This window comes from Leopardus geoffroyi, chromosome C2 (assembly GCF_018350155.1).
Source record: "Leopardus geoffroyi isolate Oge1 chromosome C2, O.geoffroyi_Oge1_pat1.0, whole genome shotgun sequence".
Classification (NCBI taxonomy): domain Eukaryota; kingdom Metazoa; phylum Chordata; class Mammalia; order Carnivora; family Felidae; genus Leopardus; species Leopardus geoffroyi.
This window is the reverse complement of record NC_059333.1, coordinates 24,965,957-24,981,053: the sequence shown is the minus strand read 5'-3', so window position 1 is coordinate 24,981,053 and position 15,097 is coordinate 24,965,957.

The window sequence follows — 15,097 nt, the reverse complement described above, 5'->3', positions numbered from 1 at the left end:
TCATGGAATCAAAAGTTCAAATTTCAACAGAGAGATCAGACTTAACCACTTGAACTCATTAGTTAATCTTAGCATCGCTGAAGGTGGAGCTGACAGATAGCATGTTCCTATGAGCTGATGTTATCAATAAAGTATTATGTAATATTCTAACTACAACGTTGGGCCCAAATTTAATAAAACTTCTATATAGGCAAAAGACAGTTTGCAGAAATAGTGGAACTAAAAGAATAAGGTAAATGACAGCATAACAAAGCAGTTAGAGAAATTTAGAAAATGGGGCACTCTGCAAAACAGTTGGTATCAGCAATAATTCTATGACATGGATATAAAGGGTAAAAGGATACTCAAGAATAAAATAGGCTTAAGATACATAAAAATGCAATTTTAGACCTTGTTTGGATTCTGACTTTTTAAGAAACCAAGCATGACAAAAAAATAGACAACTGGAAGTATTTGAGTGAAGAGTGAATATGGGGTGCTAGAAAGAGCTATTTTATTTTATTTTACATTTTATTTTATTTTATTTTATTTTATTTTATTTTATTTTTGAGAGAGAGAGAGAGATAGGGAGGGAGGGAGAGAACCCTAAGCAGGTTCCATGCTGTCAGCACAAAGCCTGATATGGGGCTGGAATTCATGAATCGTGAAATAATGACCTGAGCCAAGATCCAGAGTCGGATACTTAACCAACTGAGCCACCCAGGTGCCGCCAAAGAGCTATTTTTTTTAAGTTATTTTTGTTGTTAGGCTTAACAGTGGACTGATTGTGTCACAAAATGTGAAGTATTTATTTGTGTACTAAAAAGCCTGCCTCCGTTTCTGGATGTTTGACTACAGACATCTTCCAGGCCTCACCATTCCCTCTTCCCTTTGGGTCTCACTTCTGGGAATGATGATAAGAAAACCAGAGTACTCCCTTTTTGGTCCTGGTGGGAAATTCAAAACCTGTAAGACCACGAACACTGGTAAGCACCCTGATCACAATAAAAGAGATGCTAGTCTCTTGTCCTTCTCCCCTTAAGCTCTTTTTAGACCAGCATGGAACATGTGTGTTCTCCCCAAAATGCCTTATCGTGTGATTAATAAACTTTTCATATACTTTTGATATGTGTGTGTGTATGTGCATGCATGTGTGTACTGTCATCAGTCTTGACATCCGAACCAAATTTTGAGTCGGGGGGTCCATCCTGCCTTCCAGAGTGTCCACAACAGGATATAGTGCTATGACATCTAAAATGTACTGTAATATACTAAATAAGAAAAAAAGGAAGGAAAGAAAAAAGAAAGAAAGAAAGGCAATAATAAAGAGATGGATAAACTTTAAGCCTCGCCACGTGTTGCTAATATGCTTTAATTTCATGATTTTTAAAATTTCGTTTAATATTTATTCATTTTTGAGAGAAAGAGACAGAGCATGAACAGGGGAAGGGCAGGGGAGAGAGAGAGGGAGACACAGAATCTAAACAGACTCCAGGCTCCAAGCTGTCTGCACAGAGCCCGACACGGGGCTCAAACTCACAAACTGAGAGATCATGACCTGAGCCAAAGTCGGCACTTAATGGACTGAGCCACCCAGGCACCCTTAATTGCATGATTTAAGTAATATTACAGCGATGGTGAAGAGGGTACCATCTACTTCTTTCTTGAGTTCAACAGACTTCACTGCTTTTCTTTGGGTACTAATATCTGTTCTCTCTACATCTACTGGGCATGTCCAAGCATATATCATCTGTTCTTGTTACCTTGTGCACTAACATTAGAACACTTCTCAGCTCTAATAAATCACCAATTCATTCCAATGTCCTAGTCCTTTAAGCACAATCCTGGCTTAACCTCTTTCCTAAGGAATGGCTATGATTTCTACAGGCCATAAGCAGGTTCGACTCTCTCTACCTATAAAGCTACGTAAGTTTATCATCTCTAACTCAGGTTTCCCAGGCTAGAATGAAAAGCTCTGCAAGATATTCCCTTCCCAGAATTCCAATCAAGGGAGTTGGAATAATCCCACTCTACCCCAGAATATTCATAGCTACCCAACAGTCTATTTGTCATCACCGGAGCAATGGAGTGTTAAGAGTCACTCATCACTCTCTCAGTCCATTATTTCCTCTCTCACTAGGCTTCTCTCCAAGTCTGGAAAGGGTTCTAAAGGTTTTTCCCAGACTGTTAGGAAGTTGAGTCTTATTCTATGCTTTATGGTAGAACTCTGTATTATGAGTTTAAATTTTAAATATAGTATTAGACAAGGACATAATTTACTATGGGAGGCAGCAATACACCTAGAGAAATTTATGTTTAATTGGTGGCCTGAAGAATGGGAAAGAATAGCTTGAAATGTTCTTCTTCCTTATATACTGAGCCCACACATTTGGCATGCAAATTCTCGGACACTCTCAATCTCCTGCAAGATTACTATTCTCATATTCTAACTGATTTAAAAATTAAACCAAACTTTGATTCTTGCTTCCACCAATCCCAACAAAGTTTTGTAAATAAGAACTTTGGCTTTCACAAATATCCCTATCCAAGACTGGTTTTCAAGATTTAACTAGATATCAACTACTTTATTTTCTGCCAAGGCACCCTCTTTTACCTCTTTTCTCAAAGCACTTCAAAAGATGCTTTGATCTATATGGTCCCAGGTTGTAAGGCAGCAAGAATCACAACAAATTAAAAATACATTGGATCTCATTTAAAAATCTATTTTTTTTTAATTTATTTATTTTGAGAGAGAGATAGAGTGAGTAGGAGGGGGCAGAGAGAGAGGGAGAGAGAGAGAACTGCAAGCAGGCTCCATACTATCAGCACAGAGCCCTATGTGGGACCTAAACTCACAAACCATGAGATCATGATCTGAGCTGAAATGAAGAGTCGGACACTTAACCAACTGAGCCACTCAGGAACACCTCAAAATCTGTTTTTTAACATATACTCCTAGGCAATCACATTTCCCAACTATATTAAAATTTTAAATATTCACCAATCTTAACATTATTCATGTAAACAAGCCTGCAAGTATGTCTAGTAAAAAGATCCTTCAATTATTTCCTCATCCATATATTAATTTATTTATCTTATTTAAGAAAAAAATTGATGTAGTACCCACTATTTAGATATCATTTAAAAATTTTAAAGCTACAAAATTAAATGAAACACCTCTTTTTCCTTCAAGGAACTAGCAGTTGGGAGGAAAAATAGTTTAATGAATAGATAATTATGAAAAAAAAACATAGAAATAGATATATTGTATACATAGGGTTTTGTGGGGATATTGACTATCTGTTAGTAATCTAGCCAAGAGGAATTAAGTGGATCTTGACCTTGAATTTAAAGGCCCTTGGCCAGTTGGAAGGAGAATAGGCAGTCTGGGTAAAAGCTTATGATAATCAGTGGTGGGTAAAACTATAAGAGGATAGAAGTAAGAAATCAGGCACAGAATGATGACGAGTAAACTGAGACTTGAGGAACACCAGCAATTAAATGTTTAGAATAGTAATCTTGCAGGAGATTGACAGTGTCTGAGAATTTGCATTCAGAATGTGTGGGCTCAGTACATAAAGAAAAAGAGCATTTTAAGCCATTCTCTCTCTTCAGCTCACCAATTAAACACAAATATCTCTAGGTATATTACTGCCTCCAATAATAAAGTGTGTCCTTCCCTCATACTATATTTAAAAATTACCACAATTATGACTTTTTCCTCCTAGAAAATAAATTTTCTGAGAGCAGCAACTAAGTTTATCTTTAGTAGCAGGCACAGTATTTCTCACTAAGATATTGGCTACAAATATATTTCTTCAGCTAAAGAGAGAGAGAAGATGACATGAGATTCAAAGGCATAAAAAAAGTCTCAGATCATAAGTTAAAAATGTAATATAGATTTATAGTAGGTGAACATTGGTGCCTTTAACATCATTTTTAGGATGCTGATGGGGGTTGGCTCTAGAACAGAGGATTCAGAGCATTAATAGGAAGTGAAGACTTGAGATCTAGAACGTAGACATAGATTGTGAACAGCTATATGAGAATAAGATGGCAGAACAGTAGTGGGAGGAAGTTGGGGATAAAGGGAGGATTTAATTTTGTTTTGTCTTCTTTTGCTTTCTTCTTAAGGATAAAGACTTAAACATACTACAGTGCAGACAAAAAGGAGTGAAGCCAAATGGGTGTATTGAAGATATAAATTATCTTTAAACCTGAAGTAAACATTATCTTCTCAGGCTAAAGGAAAGGAAATATGTATTCAAGTGGAGATGAAAGTTTTTTTGCTATGATAGATATCACCTAAGAGCTTCACTATTCTCTATAAAGCATGTGGCAAGCCAATGATCAGAGTATTGTGGAAAATGGTAAGTATTTATAATATAGACTTGATGAGAATAAGAGGTTGAGGCATTTAAGAAATAAATCAAAAGAAATCTTGGTGGTACTAAATTCCGGTATGTAGTCCACATATTTGCTTTCCACAATTCTGTGTAACTGTATATTTTCCTCCAATAGTGATTAATCTTCCAGGGCTAGTAGCAGAGAAGATTGGTTGCAGTGTTGATTTAGGGAAGTCTAGATAAGGCCAATAGGTTGTAGAGGGGAGAAAGGGCAGAAGGTATTTTGATAATAAGAGCTACTTATATTTCAAGTAATCTATGAGTTTTGAGAACAGTTTTGTGACAGACATAAATTGGTCATTAAATTGTCCTTAAATTATCATAAACTTTCATACATATGACAGAAGAATGTTTCTGATTATCTGAAAGATGTGGTGGAAGGAAGTGTACTAACTAGATTAGAGAAGACAAGGTTTACAGTCGGACTGCCCAAAACTCACAAGAGCATGTGCATATGACAGAGATCCAGAAAAAGAAATGATGATGGAGGGAACATCAAAATCCACTCCTCATAGTGTGGGTCATGTTTGCTGGCAGTAATTCCACAGTGGAGGACCAAAGGAGAATGTGCTTTTGGGGAGGACAAAATTTCAACAGAAAGCAAGCGGTTGGCAGAGCTTTGCAGAAAAGGTGGGGAGTGACTGGGGAAGTTTATTTACAATGGTGTAAGGTTTCTTAAGAGTAAAGGAAAGGATTGGAGGGGAATCACTACTGGAACCTCAAGGTATTCAGTGCTTTAAGAAGATGAGAAAATGAGAGAACATAAAAATGATTTGAGTCTCCTCAAGGACTAAAAAGATGATGGGTGCATGTTTAATCAGTGACTGGATTCAAATATTATAATTCTGGCAGAAGTCATTTTGGGGACAGAGTTGATCTCAAATAATATTTGGCTTGTACAAATGGGTGACAATAAACATGTTTGTAACCAGGTAGGCCCTATTCTAATGGGAGAAACTTGATAAAGGAGTAGACAGACCCCTTTTTACTATAAGGAATACTTCAAGGTATTCAGAAGAATAGAGAGAGTGTTGTTTTAAGTGACTGATCCTGAATTGAGACATGTGTAACTGTGTCCTAAGAGTGGGGTTAGGGACCTGTTTTGATTAAGAACCATACTCTAAGAATGCTGATTATTTGAGGAAGTGAATATCATCTACTATATATCATAAATAAAGAAATAAAGATTAAGACGATACAAAACCTAAGTTGTGAGGGGTAATAATGTTTTTAAATAATAAAACTTCAATGTTTTATAGTGAAATTTCTATCAGTTTCAGTGCATGATTTTGCAGTGTGTACTAGTCAAGGTTCTCTGGAGAAACAGAGCAAATAGGAGGTAGATGGATAGATGATAGATAGATGGATGGATGGATAGATAGATAAAGAGATTTATTTTAATAAATTAGGTCACACAAATACAGAAGCTGGAAAGTTCCAAATCTGGATTGTGGGCCAGCAGACTGGAGATTAGGTAGGAGCCAATGCTGTAGTTCAAAGCTGAGGGCTTTCTGCTACAGAATTCTTAATTGCTCAGGGGAGGTCAGTCTCTTGTTCTATTCAGGTCTTCAACTGATTTGGATGAGACACACCACATTATAGAAGACAATTTGCTTTACTCAACGTTGAACAATTTAAATGTCAACCTAATCTCAAAGCACTCTCATAGAAACATTCAGAATAATGTTTGACCACATATCTGGAACTGTGACCCAAGCAAGTTGACACCTAAAATTAACCATCACATAGCAGAATTAGTCTACAATCACTGATCATCCATGATCAATATAATCCCTGATGGTAGTTTATGGGTACTTGAGAAAAATGCTATCTTTTAAACATTTATATAGTATACTATATACTTTATATATATATATATATACACATTCTATATATACACATACACATATGCATATAGTACACTATATACATATATACATGTATATACATATGTACATATATACTATACTATATACATATATACATATATATACATGTATATATACATATACTATATATTTATATATAGTATGCTATATACAATATACTGTATACTTACTATTATGTTATAGATAATTAAATTTTATCTTTAAAACTGTATTTTAAAGAAAAAGAAGACTGAAAATTTATAGGACCAATTAAGGAACAGGTAGTAGAACTATTACCCTTACCAGGTTTAGAGATAAAGAGACCCACCTGGTTTAAAAAAATGTGCAACGTAAAATATCTAGGAAATTAGCAGAACTGAAACTTGAAGGTCAGCCTTCTGATTACAATTCTAAGACATTTACTACATCAGCACAGTTGTGCCATAGAGATAAATGTAAGCATAGCAGGAATCAATTTGAAGAGTCAGAAGGTAGAGTCCCTTTAAACTTCGGCAAAACTGTTCTTCAGTGGAGAGCCAGCATGTGGTAAGAACTGATTAACTTATAGCTGCTTTAAAGGTACCCCCAGGTTTCATGTCAGCAATGTACTATTTACTAGCCACCAATCTAGAGGTGATCTTAATATGGAAATCTTTAATTTGAAAATAAGGATGATTTCATATTACATTCCAAAGAACGTAATTGTCTTTAAATTGCCCTTCTTTTCTCAGAAGATTTGATCTCTGAAGCCTGAAATGAAACTTTAACATTTTCAATTAAGTTCAAGCCTTCAAGGTTTGGTTGAAACTAAGAAAATGATTTGTGAAACTCTTTTAAAACTCCCTCTGAAATAAGCTTCAAGCTAGTAAAGTTCTAATTCTTAACATTTAGACCAGTTTTAAAAGAGAAGTTTCTTAATGGTGAACTTCTTTCATAACGTTCAAGCTATGCAAAAAAAAAAAAAAAAAGATATTTTTCTTTAATTATTTTAAATGTTTTATTTATTTTTGAGAGAGAGACAGAGAGACAGAGTGTGAGTGGGGGAGGGGCAGAGAGAGACACACAATCAAAAGCAGGCTCCAGGCTTTAAGCTGTCAGCACAGAGCCCAACGTGTGGCTCAAACTCATGAGACGAGATTATGACTTGAGCTAAGTCTGATGTTTAACTGACTAAGCTGCCAGTCGCCCCTAAGGTATTTTTTTTCAAATTAATCATTAAGATTTTATGTCAATATTTGAAATTGAAAAAAAGGAAATGGCTTATTGGTTGCATGCATTGTTTGGAAGGAAGAGGCAGTAAAAACAAAGAATGAAAAAATATTGTTGCCTTTTATTATTTGATCTCTATGGCTGAATATACCACAGTTATGGTATACATGATGTATTTTCAGTATTCTCAAATTTTGCTGAGCATTTTGAGATATTTCCACATCATGCATCCCAAAAATCGTTACTCTAATGCATTTTCAGTTTACTCATTTTCCAAGTGATAACATGGTTTTCTCCCTTTTCAGGAATGAACTGCTATTATGGGGTATGTTTTTCAAAATGTTTAAAATATGAGAATATCATGTAATCATATTCATCCCATCTGTTATTTTTCCCTGTTGTAACAGGAAATTGGACACTACCAGTGATCATGGAAGCCCACAGTCTGTCTGCTACAATACATAGGTCCCCTTTTATTGTTTCCATCTTTGATACTTCATATTGTGTATTAGGGGGGTACCTGATTGGATCAGTCAGTGGAACATTCGACTCTTGATTTCAGGGTTGTGAGTTTGAGCCCCAAGTTGGGTGTAGAAATTACTTAAAAAAAAAAAAAAAAAAGAAATCCAACCATTCCTTTTTTACAAAATTGCTATAGAATTGATGAATACTACTGAAAAAGGACATATTCTTGAAGATATTTCTTTTTCTTATTCCTATTTTTTGTGTTCTTTAATTATCCCAGAACCGATAGACATTTAATCAAGAAAATTATAAATTAGAGTATTACATAAGTATAAATTTATGACTTAAATGGAACAAATTTCAAAGGAGAATGAAAAAAAAGATTATTTGATGATCATACTTGGACATCATGCTAGGTTTGCACCTGGCCTTCCTAGTCAAGTTTTGGATTTTTATAGACTCACAATAATTTTAAATCTATACAATATTTTGAAAGAATATGAATATAAAAATATCATGAGACCCAATGGATTCATCTTATAATTTAGTCTAGAAATGATTTATTCTTTCACATAGCTCCCTAATACCAGACTTGATGTGATAACAATTTAAGTAAAGATGAAATACAAGCTTTATTTTCTGGTGCAAGGCAGAGAAAATTAGTGCACAAAAATGTATGTTAAATAGAAATACTCAATTATTTGTAAATCAACTGAAATAGCTATAAGAATATTAGGTATGTATTTTCAGATTTATCTTATATGGACTAGGATATTATATATTATGACGCAATTCATTCTTCTATAATTCTAGAAATTTCTTATATTTATCACTGGTAGAAAATTCATAAATTTTTGGAAATAAATTAACAAATGTGATTGCACAGGTTCTAAGCTCCAGAAGCCATCTGCCTGTTTCAAAAAAAAAAATCTTTATGATTATTTATTATAAGATGAAGAGTTGTGTAAGAAAAGTATCAACATATTGCAAAGTAACTAATATCACTAGAATTTTGTTAAATAACTCTGACACCACTTCTTTCTGTGACTTCAATTTTATTCCTTTATATTTTGACTATTGTTCTCTGATGCCTGTTTGTACCACGCTAGCAGAACTCACCTCAGAAAGTCAAAGCCTAGATATTACTGTTCTTATTTAAATTATCGAAGAGAGGTGACCTTGCACTTCTTCCGACTAGTGTATACAAATCAACCTGATAATGGATGTATGCTGTTTCTAAATAAGGTGTTTAATATTCAAATATTTCCAGTGGCTGGAATAAATCACCCATTTCATATCTTAATCTAGTACCTAATGGATGGCCATCCATATTGTGCTTAAATATAGATCTATTAGAGAACCAACGATTTAACATGTTAGTTAAATATTCTGGTCATGTTAGCACTTATTTTAAGAAAGCTTCCACCTAATATATTTGCACATTCTATATATTATGACTTTGAATTGGTGAGTTTTAGTACCCTGAGATGAGCTGAAATTTAAAAAAATTGTGATTTGAAGTTACGGTGACTCCAAAATGTTTTCAAAGTGAGAAAAATCTTGCAATGTGAACTTCCAAGCTTTAACATGAATACTGTCTCATATAATTAATATTATGCATAAATTAACATACAAATGAATATACTTATCATGCATAATTTATGATCTCTTCAAAAACAATGGAGACAGTTTACCACAATCACACATACACTAGTACATGAAGAATAAAGAAGGACATTAAAATGTATTTCTCAATAGAAGAGTTAGTTCTTAGTAACAAGGGAAGGAAAAGAAAATACACACTCAAAATTGAGGCCTTAACCTACCTGTAAGCATTTTGACAAATCAGGAAAAAAAAAAAAAAAAGAATGAAAATGGAAGACCATTAAAAAAGAAAGAATGAGTACGTAAGAAAGGAAGGGAAAAATATAATTGACTTTATTGTATTCATTTTTAGTTTAAAAACCCATAAAAACTTCAAAGAGAAAGTCTTTGGCATAGTATTTTAGGAATCATTGATCCCTGTTTTTGCATTTATGTAATCCCATTTTCTTACTTTCATTCTATTCTTTCATATATCCTATTTTCCCAGGAAAGTTGTTTATTGCTATTGTCCCAGTGTAATTATAAATAGCTCCCCTCAAAATAGAAAAAGAACAATAAATTATATGGTCACCCTAGACAAACAGGAGACTGACTACCTATGGTATTGTCTCCAGCACATTTCTTTAAGATATATGTAGATATTCTTTAAGTGATGACTGCAGAAAAAGCAGTGAAAAATTTAAGAACAAAAAGAAAGGACACCATGTGAAAGTATTTTTAAGCTAATTCAAAATATGCTGGTTTACTTTTACCCTCATTTAGATCTTTCTGATCTCTTATCTAGATTATTGGAATTTATTTAATACTACCTCCAATTCATCTATTATATCCAATAATACAGATATGATTATATTAATTTTCTTCTTACTAAAAAAGGAAACAGGAAAGAGAGAGGGAAAGAGGAAGAAACAGAGAGAGAAATACTGAACCAAACCATTTAAATTGATATATAACATTGAAATTTTAAAGGTGGAAAGTCTTGGGTCACCTGGGTGGCTGAGTTGGTTGAGCACCCGACTTTGGCTCAGGTCGTGATCTCACTGTTTGTGAGTTCGAGCCCCGCATTGGGCTCTGTGTGGAGAGCTCAGAGCCTGGAGCCTGCTTTGGGTTCTGTGTTTCTGTCTCTCTCTGCCCCTCCCCCATCACACTCTGTCTCTGTCTCTGTCTCTCTCTCAAAAATAAGTAAACATTAAAAATAAATAAATAAATAAAGGTAGAAAGTTTTTCACAAATTCCCTCACCCATCACACACTCTAGCATGCTGTCCAACTCGACCACAAGTACCACTCTTGATTTTCTAAACATGTTGTATAATATCTCAACTCCATGTTGTCCATGCTTTGGGGCAGATGGATACCACAGATTAGTGTCCTTATCTCATGCCACTCTCACTGCCACACATGTACACACCAACCTCTTTACCTATCTTGCATGTTTTTCCCTCTTCAAGGACATCTTAAATGTTAGCTCCCCAAAATACAAATGGATATTTAATCTTGCCAAACAGCCTGCACAGCTTAATATGAACTGTTTTGGAAGCAGGCCATATCCTCCTTGGAGTGGAGGATAGGAAAATGGGAAAGAGAAGAGTCTGAAATCCTGTTTATTTCATTAGAAAGACCCTTAATGGATAAAGAATACTGAAGTAGAAACCTTGATGCTTTGTGGTATTTTGGGGAAAATAACCACACAAAAATCATTTTAAAGTGAAAAAAAAAAAAAAAAGGAATTAGTCATCATCTCCCCATACATTAACTTTCAAAGGAAGACACATCAATTGTGATTCATTACAAAACAGATATTTGCTTAAAAAGTTTTATTAGCAGAAATTATGCAATCAAAAACCAATAAAATGATATGAAAATATATTTCATAAGTAAAACTAGGAATAATAAAATGGTTTTAAGAAGTAAAATGAATATAACATTTTGGAATTGTTTTCCTTAAAAGAATATTAATAAACAAAATTCAAAGTAGATGCTAAAAATGATCACATTATAAAAATTTAAGTATATTTAAGAAGAAAAAAAGAAAGTTAAAAACAGCTGACATATAGCAAAAATTTAAATGTCATTTGTGTTGATCAAGATAGAACTAGTAGACTAACAGATAAAAGTTTAGTGTCTTAAGAAAATAGAAATTGATGTTCTAGTCATGAAAAGTCCAAAATATTTCCTCCTGACCTGAGAAGAGCTCAACAACAAGAAGTATTTTAAAAACCTACACTGGGGGGGCGCCTGGGTGGCGCAGTCGGTTAAGCGTCCGACTTCAGCCAGGTCACGATCTCGCGGTCCGTGAGTTCGAGCCCCGCATCGGGCTATGGGCTGATGGCTCAGAGCCTGGAGCCTGTTTCCGATTCTGTGTGTCTCCCTCTCTCTCTGCCCCTCCCCCGTTCATGCTCTGTCTCTCTCTGTCCCAAAAAAAAAAAAAAAAAACCTACACTGGGGCACCTGGGTGGCTCAGTTGGTTAAGTCTCTGACTCTTGGTTTTGGCTCAGGTCATGATCTCACAGTTTCATGGGTTCAAGCCCCACATCAGGCTCTGCGCTGGCAGCACAGGGCCTGCTTGGGATTCTCTGTCTCCTCCACTCTCTCTCTACCCTTCTCCCTCACTCTCTCTCTCAAAATAAATAAACTTAAAAAAAATTAAAAACCTAAACTATCTATCTTGTAGCTTCATCATCTTAATGCGAGAAGAAAGAACATGGGAAAAATAATGTGTGTGACTTTTATTGTAGGTCATGCCTGGAGGGAGCATACATCCATTATGCACATGGCCTAACACTCACTCACTCACATGACCTAAACACAACATGTTTAGAAAATCAAGAGTGGTACACTGTGGTCGAGCTGGACAGCATGCTAGAGTGTGTGATGGGTGAGGGAATTTGTGAAAGACTTTCTACCTTTATTTATTCATGTATTTATTTATTTTTAATGTTTATTTATTTTTGAGAGAAACAGAGACAGAGTGTGAGTGGGGGAGGGGCAGACAGAGACAGAGACACAGAATCCAAAATGGAAGTACCTCACTGTTTAAAGCAAGGCAACAACAATTATTAGGTGAATCTGGAAAATATAGTTTAAGTGTGATGTCAGAAGAAAAATAAAAAAATTGAAGAATAACTAGTTCATCTTTTCCATAGTATATAATTTAATATGCAATAAGATTGACATGATAACTTAAAAATAAAAGATAATTTAAAAAGGATGAACTTATTATGTTTTTAGATAATAAATTCATCTGTAGGAAGTCCTATAGATTAAGCTTTGAAACAAAGGTTTTATGCTCCTAAGTTTTAAACAATCTCTTTTATTTTTCACATTAATTCAGTGAGACGGATTGGGCTGTAGATTACCAGTAAAGAAAGGATAACTCCCCTACAAAAAGAAAATCTTACATTTCAACAATTATAGAAGCCATATGTGATCAAGGTGATAGTCCAGTTGACAGTGTGGCACCATAGTAATTCAATAGTTTGGTGGCATAATATAGGAGATGTTGTGATGTACTGGATATACGTATATCCCTTCAAGACTAAAGAATTTATTTCTCTCATTGCTGGCATATATCTGGCTGATAACCCTCTGCTGGTAGCCCTCCTTGAAAATTGCCTTGGCCATAAAGAGCTACTTTGGCTATGTCCAAACTTCTTTACCAAAGATAGCCTTCATTCAAAGATTGGTTGATGCAGGGTAAAAAAGTTCAAAGTCCTTGCCTCATCTTGGAACATCTCTGAAAGGCCATTTCAATTTGGCTGACACCTTTCTGATGTATCACATCCCAAATTATACCTTGGCCTAACACTACTTCTTTTTCTTATTCCACAGGCAAGCACTCCTGGTGTCAATCTTCCCAGGGCCTGCTTCCTGGCAAACCCTTATTGATACCACTACTCAGTACAAGGAATGGGAGGAAAAAAAAGTAGTATATAAATTGGAATTTTCCAGCTCATCACTCATTGGCCCGATAACAATAAGAAGCCCGCCACTGTTATTAGTGCCTTTATTCAAATTTTCACAAGTGAAGGTCTTGCATGGTATATGTGCATTATCATGCATTTGTTATACCTGTAAGAAATAATAATTAGAAGGATAATAGAATTGAGTAGCTGTTGCAGGGGACAATGGATGTTTGGGGGAAAGATCGTGAAAGACTGAGAGTGACTAATTATCGTCTGAAGACTAGGTGACAAACTAGAAGCCTTTTTTGGCAGTATATAAAGAGACTCCTGTTTCACACAGAGGACACATAAAGCTAAAGAACAGGCTCAGGACTTGATAATAACAGTAGAGCTAGAGAGAAGGTTGACCTCTCATACAGAGTATCTGCTCTTCCAAAGTTACGGCCCTAGTTGTACATTTGAAAATCTTGACATTCCAGATTCTCCTGTACCTGCAGAAATAGCCAAATTCTCTCCGTTAAAGGCTAAAGCCTTTCTCTACTTAAAAAACGTGTGACTGATGAGATAATGTACACCTCTCAGGGTCTGCCATTATCTTCTTCCCTGTCCACCAAACCAAAAACTAGAGTTAATTTACAACATAGCTTGTCAAGCTAAGCTGCACTTGTTAAAGAAGACGAGGTACCACGGTGGGAGTGCAGAACCTACCCAACATATTCTGTTAGGAAATAGTCTTATATATATGTGATGGGATATTAATATCTAGATCAAGAGAGGTTATAATATAAAATTAAATAAGAGAGCATTAATGTACATGGGAGCATTCTCTTAGAATTCAGGTTTTACCACTCTGGCACATAGCCCAGGATATAGTACCTACAAGTGGCTAGCTGGCTTTTAGAACCTTGGAAACAGTGAGGACCCAGCATAAGAACTGGCAAAGTTTCCACAGCAGATTATACTAAAAGAAATCAAAAGGTTTAGAGAAACGGGCAAATAAATATATACTGTAGGGCCACAGAACCCAAGAAATGACTACGCTCCCTTAAATTCTAGATTTACTAAAACAATAGGAATGTGCATAAAGTAGTAGCATAAACATTTCTGAGAGTGTTGGCTCTCCTCTGTAGACCAGGGCTGACTTTAGAAAATGGTGCTGTAAATCTGGACTCAACAGGTAGTAATTGGGACAATGTCAGGATTCCAAAACTGTAGAGGCCAGCTGGACGTTTCTCACTGTTTAAAGAAAGGCAGAAACAATTATTATACCTTGAGTCAAAGTCAGACTGACAAGCAGGGAGCCTAACCCACAAACAGCTATGATAATGCTTAGAAAAACAAAGCATCCTTAAGGGCAAGGTGGATGGGGAGTCAGCACACATTTACTCTCTACAAACAAAAGAGAATGGATGGATAATCAGGAATATGAGAAGAGCCAGCCTCATATTCAAAATCATTTTATCAGTTTTCAGATCCGAGGCTGTTTTCCAATCTAGATCCCATTGACAGAGGAGAGGTTAGGTCTCCAGAAGGAAGGACCCTACAACACCATGGCAAGTATACAAGGTAATAATTCCCCAGTCCTTCTCTCAGGGTATCTATAGGCATTTATTCAGCTAATTTTATAGTGAGGGAAAGAAAAAAAAGGATACCTTCAAGTC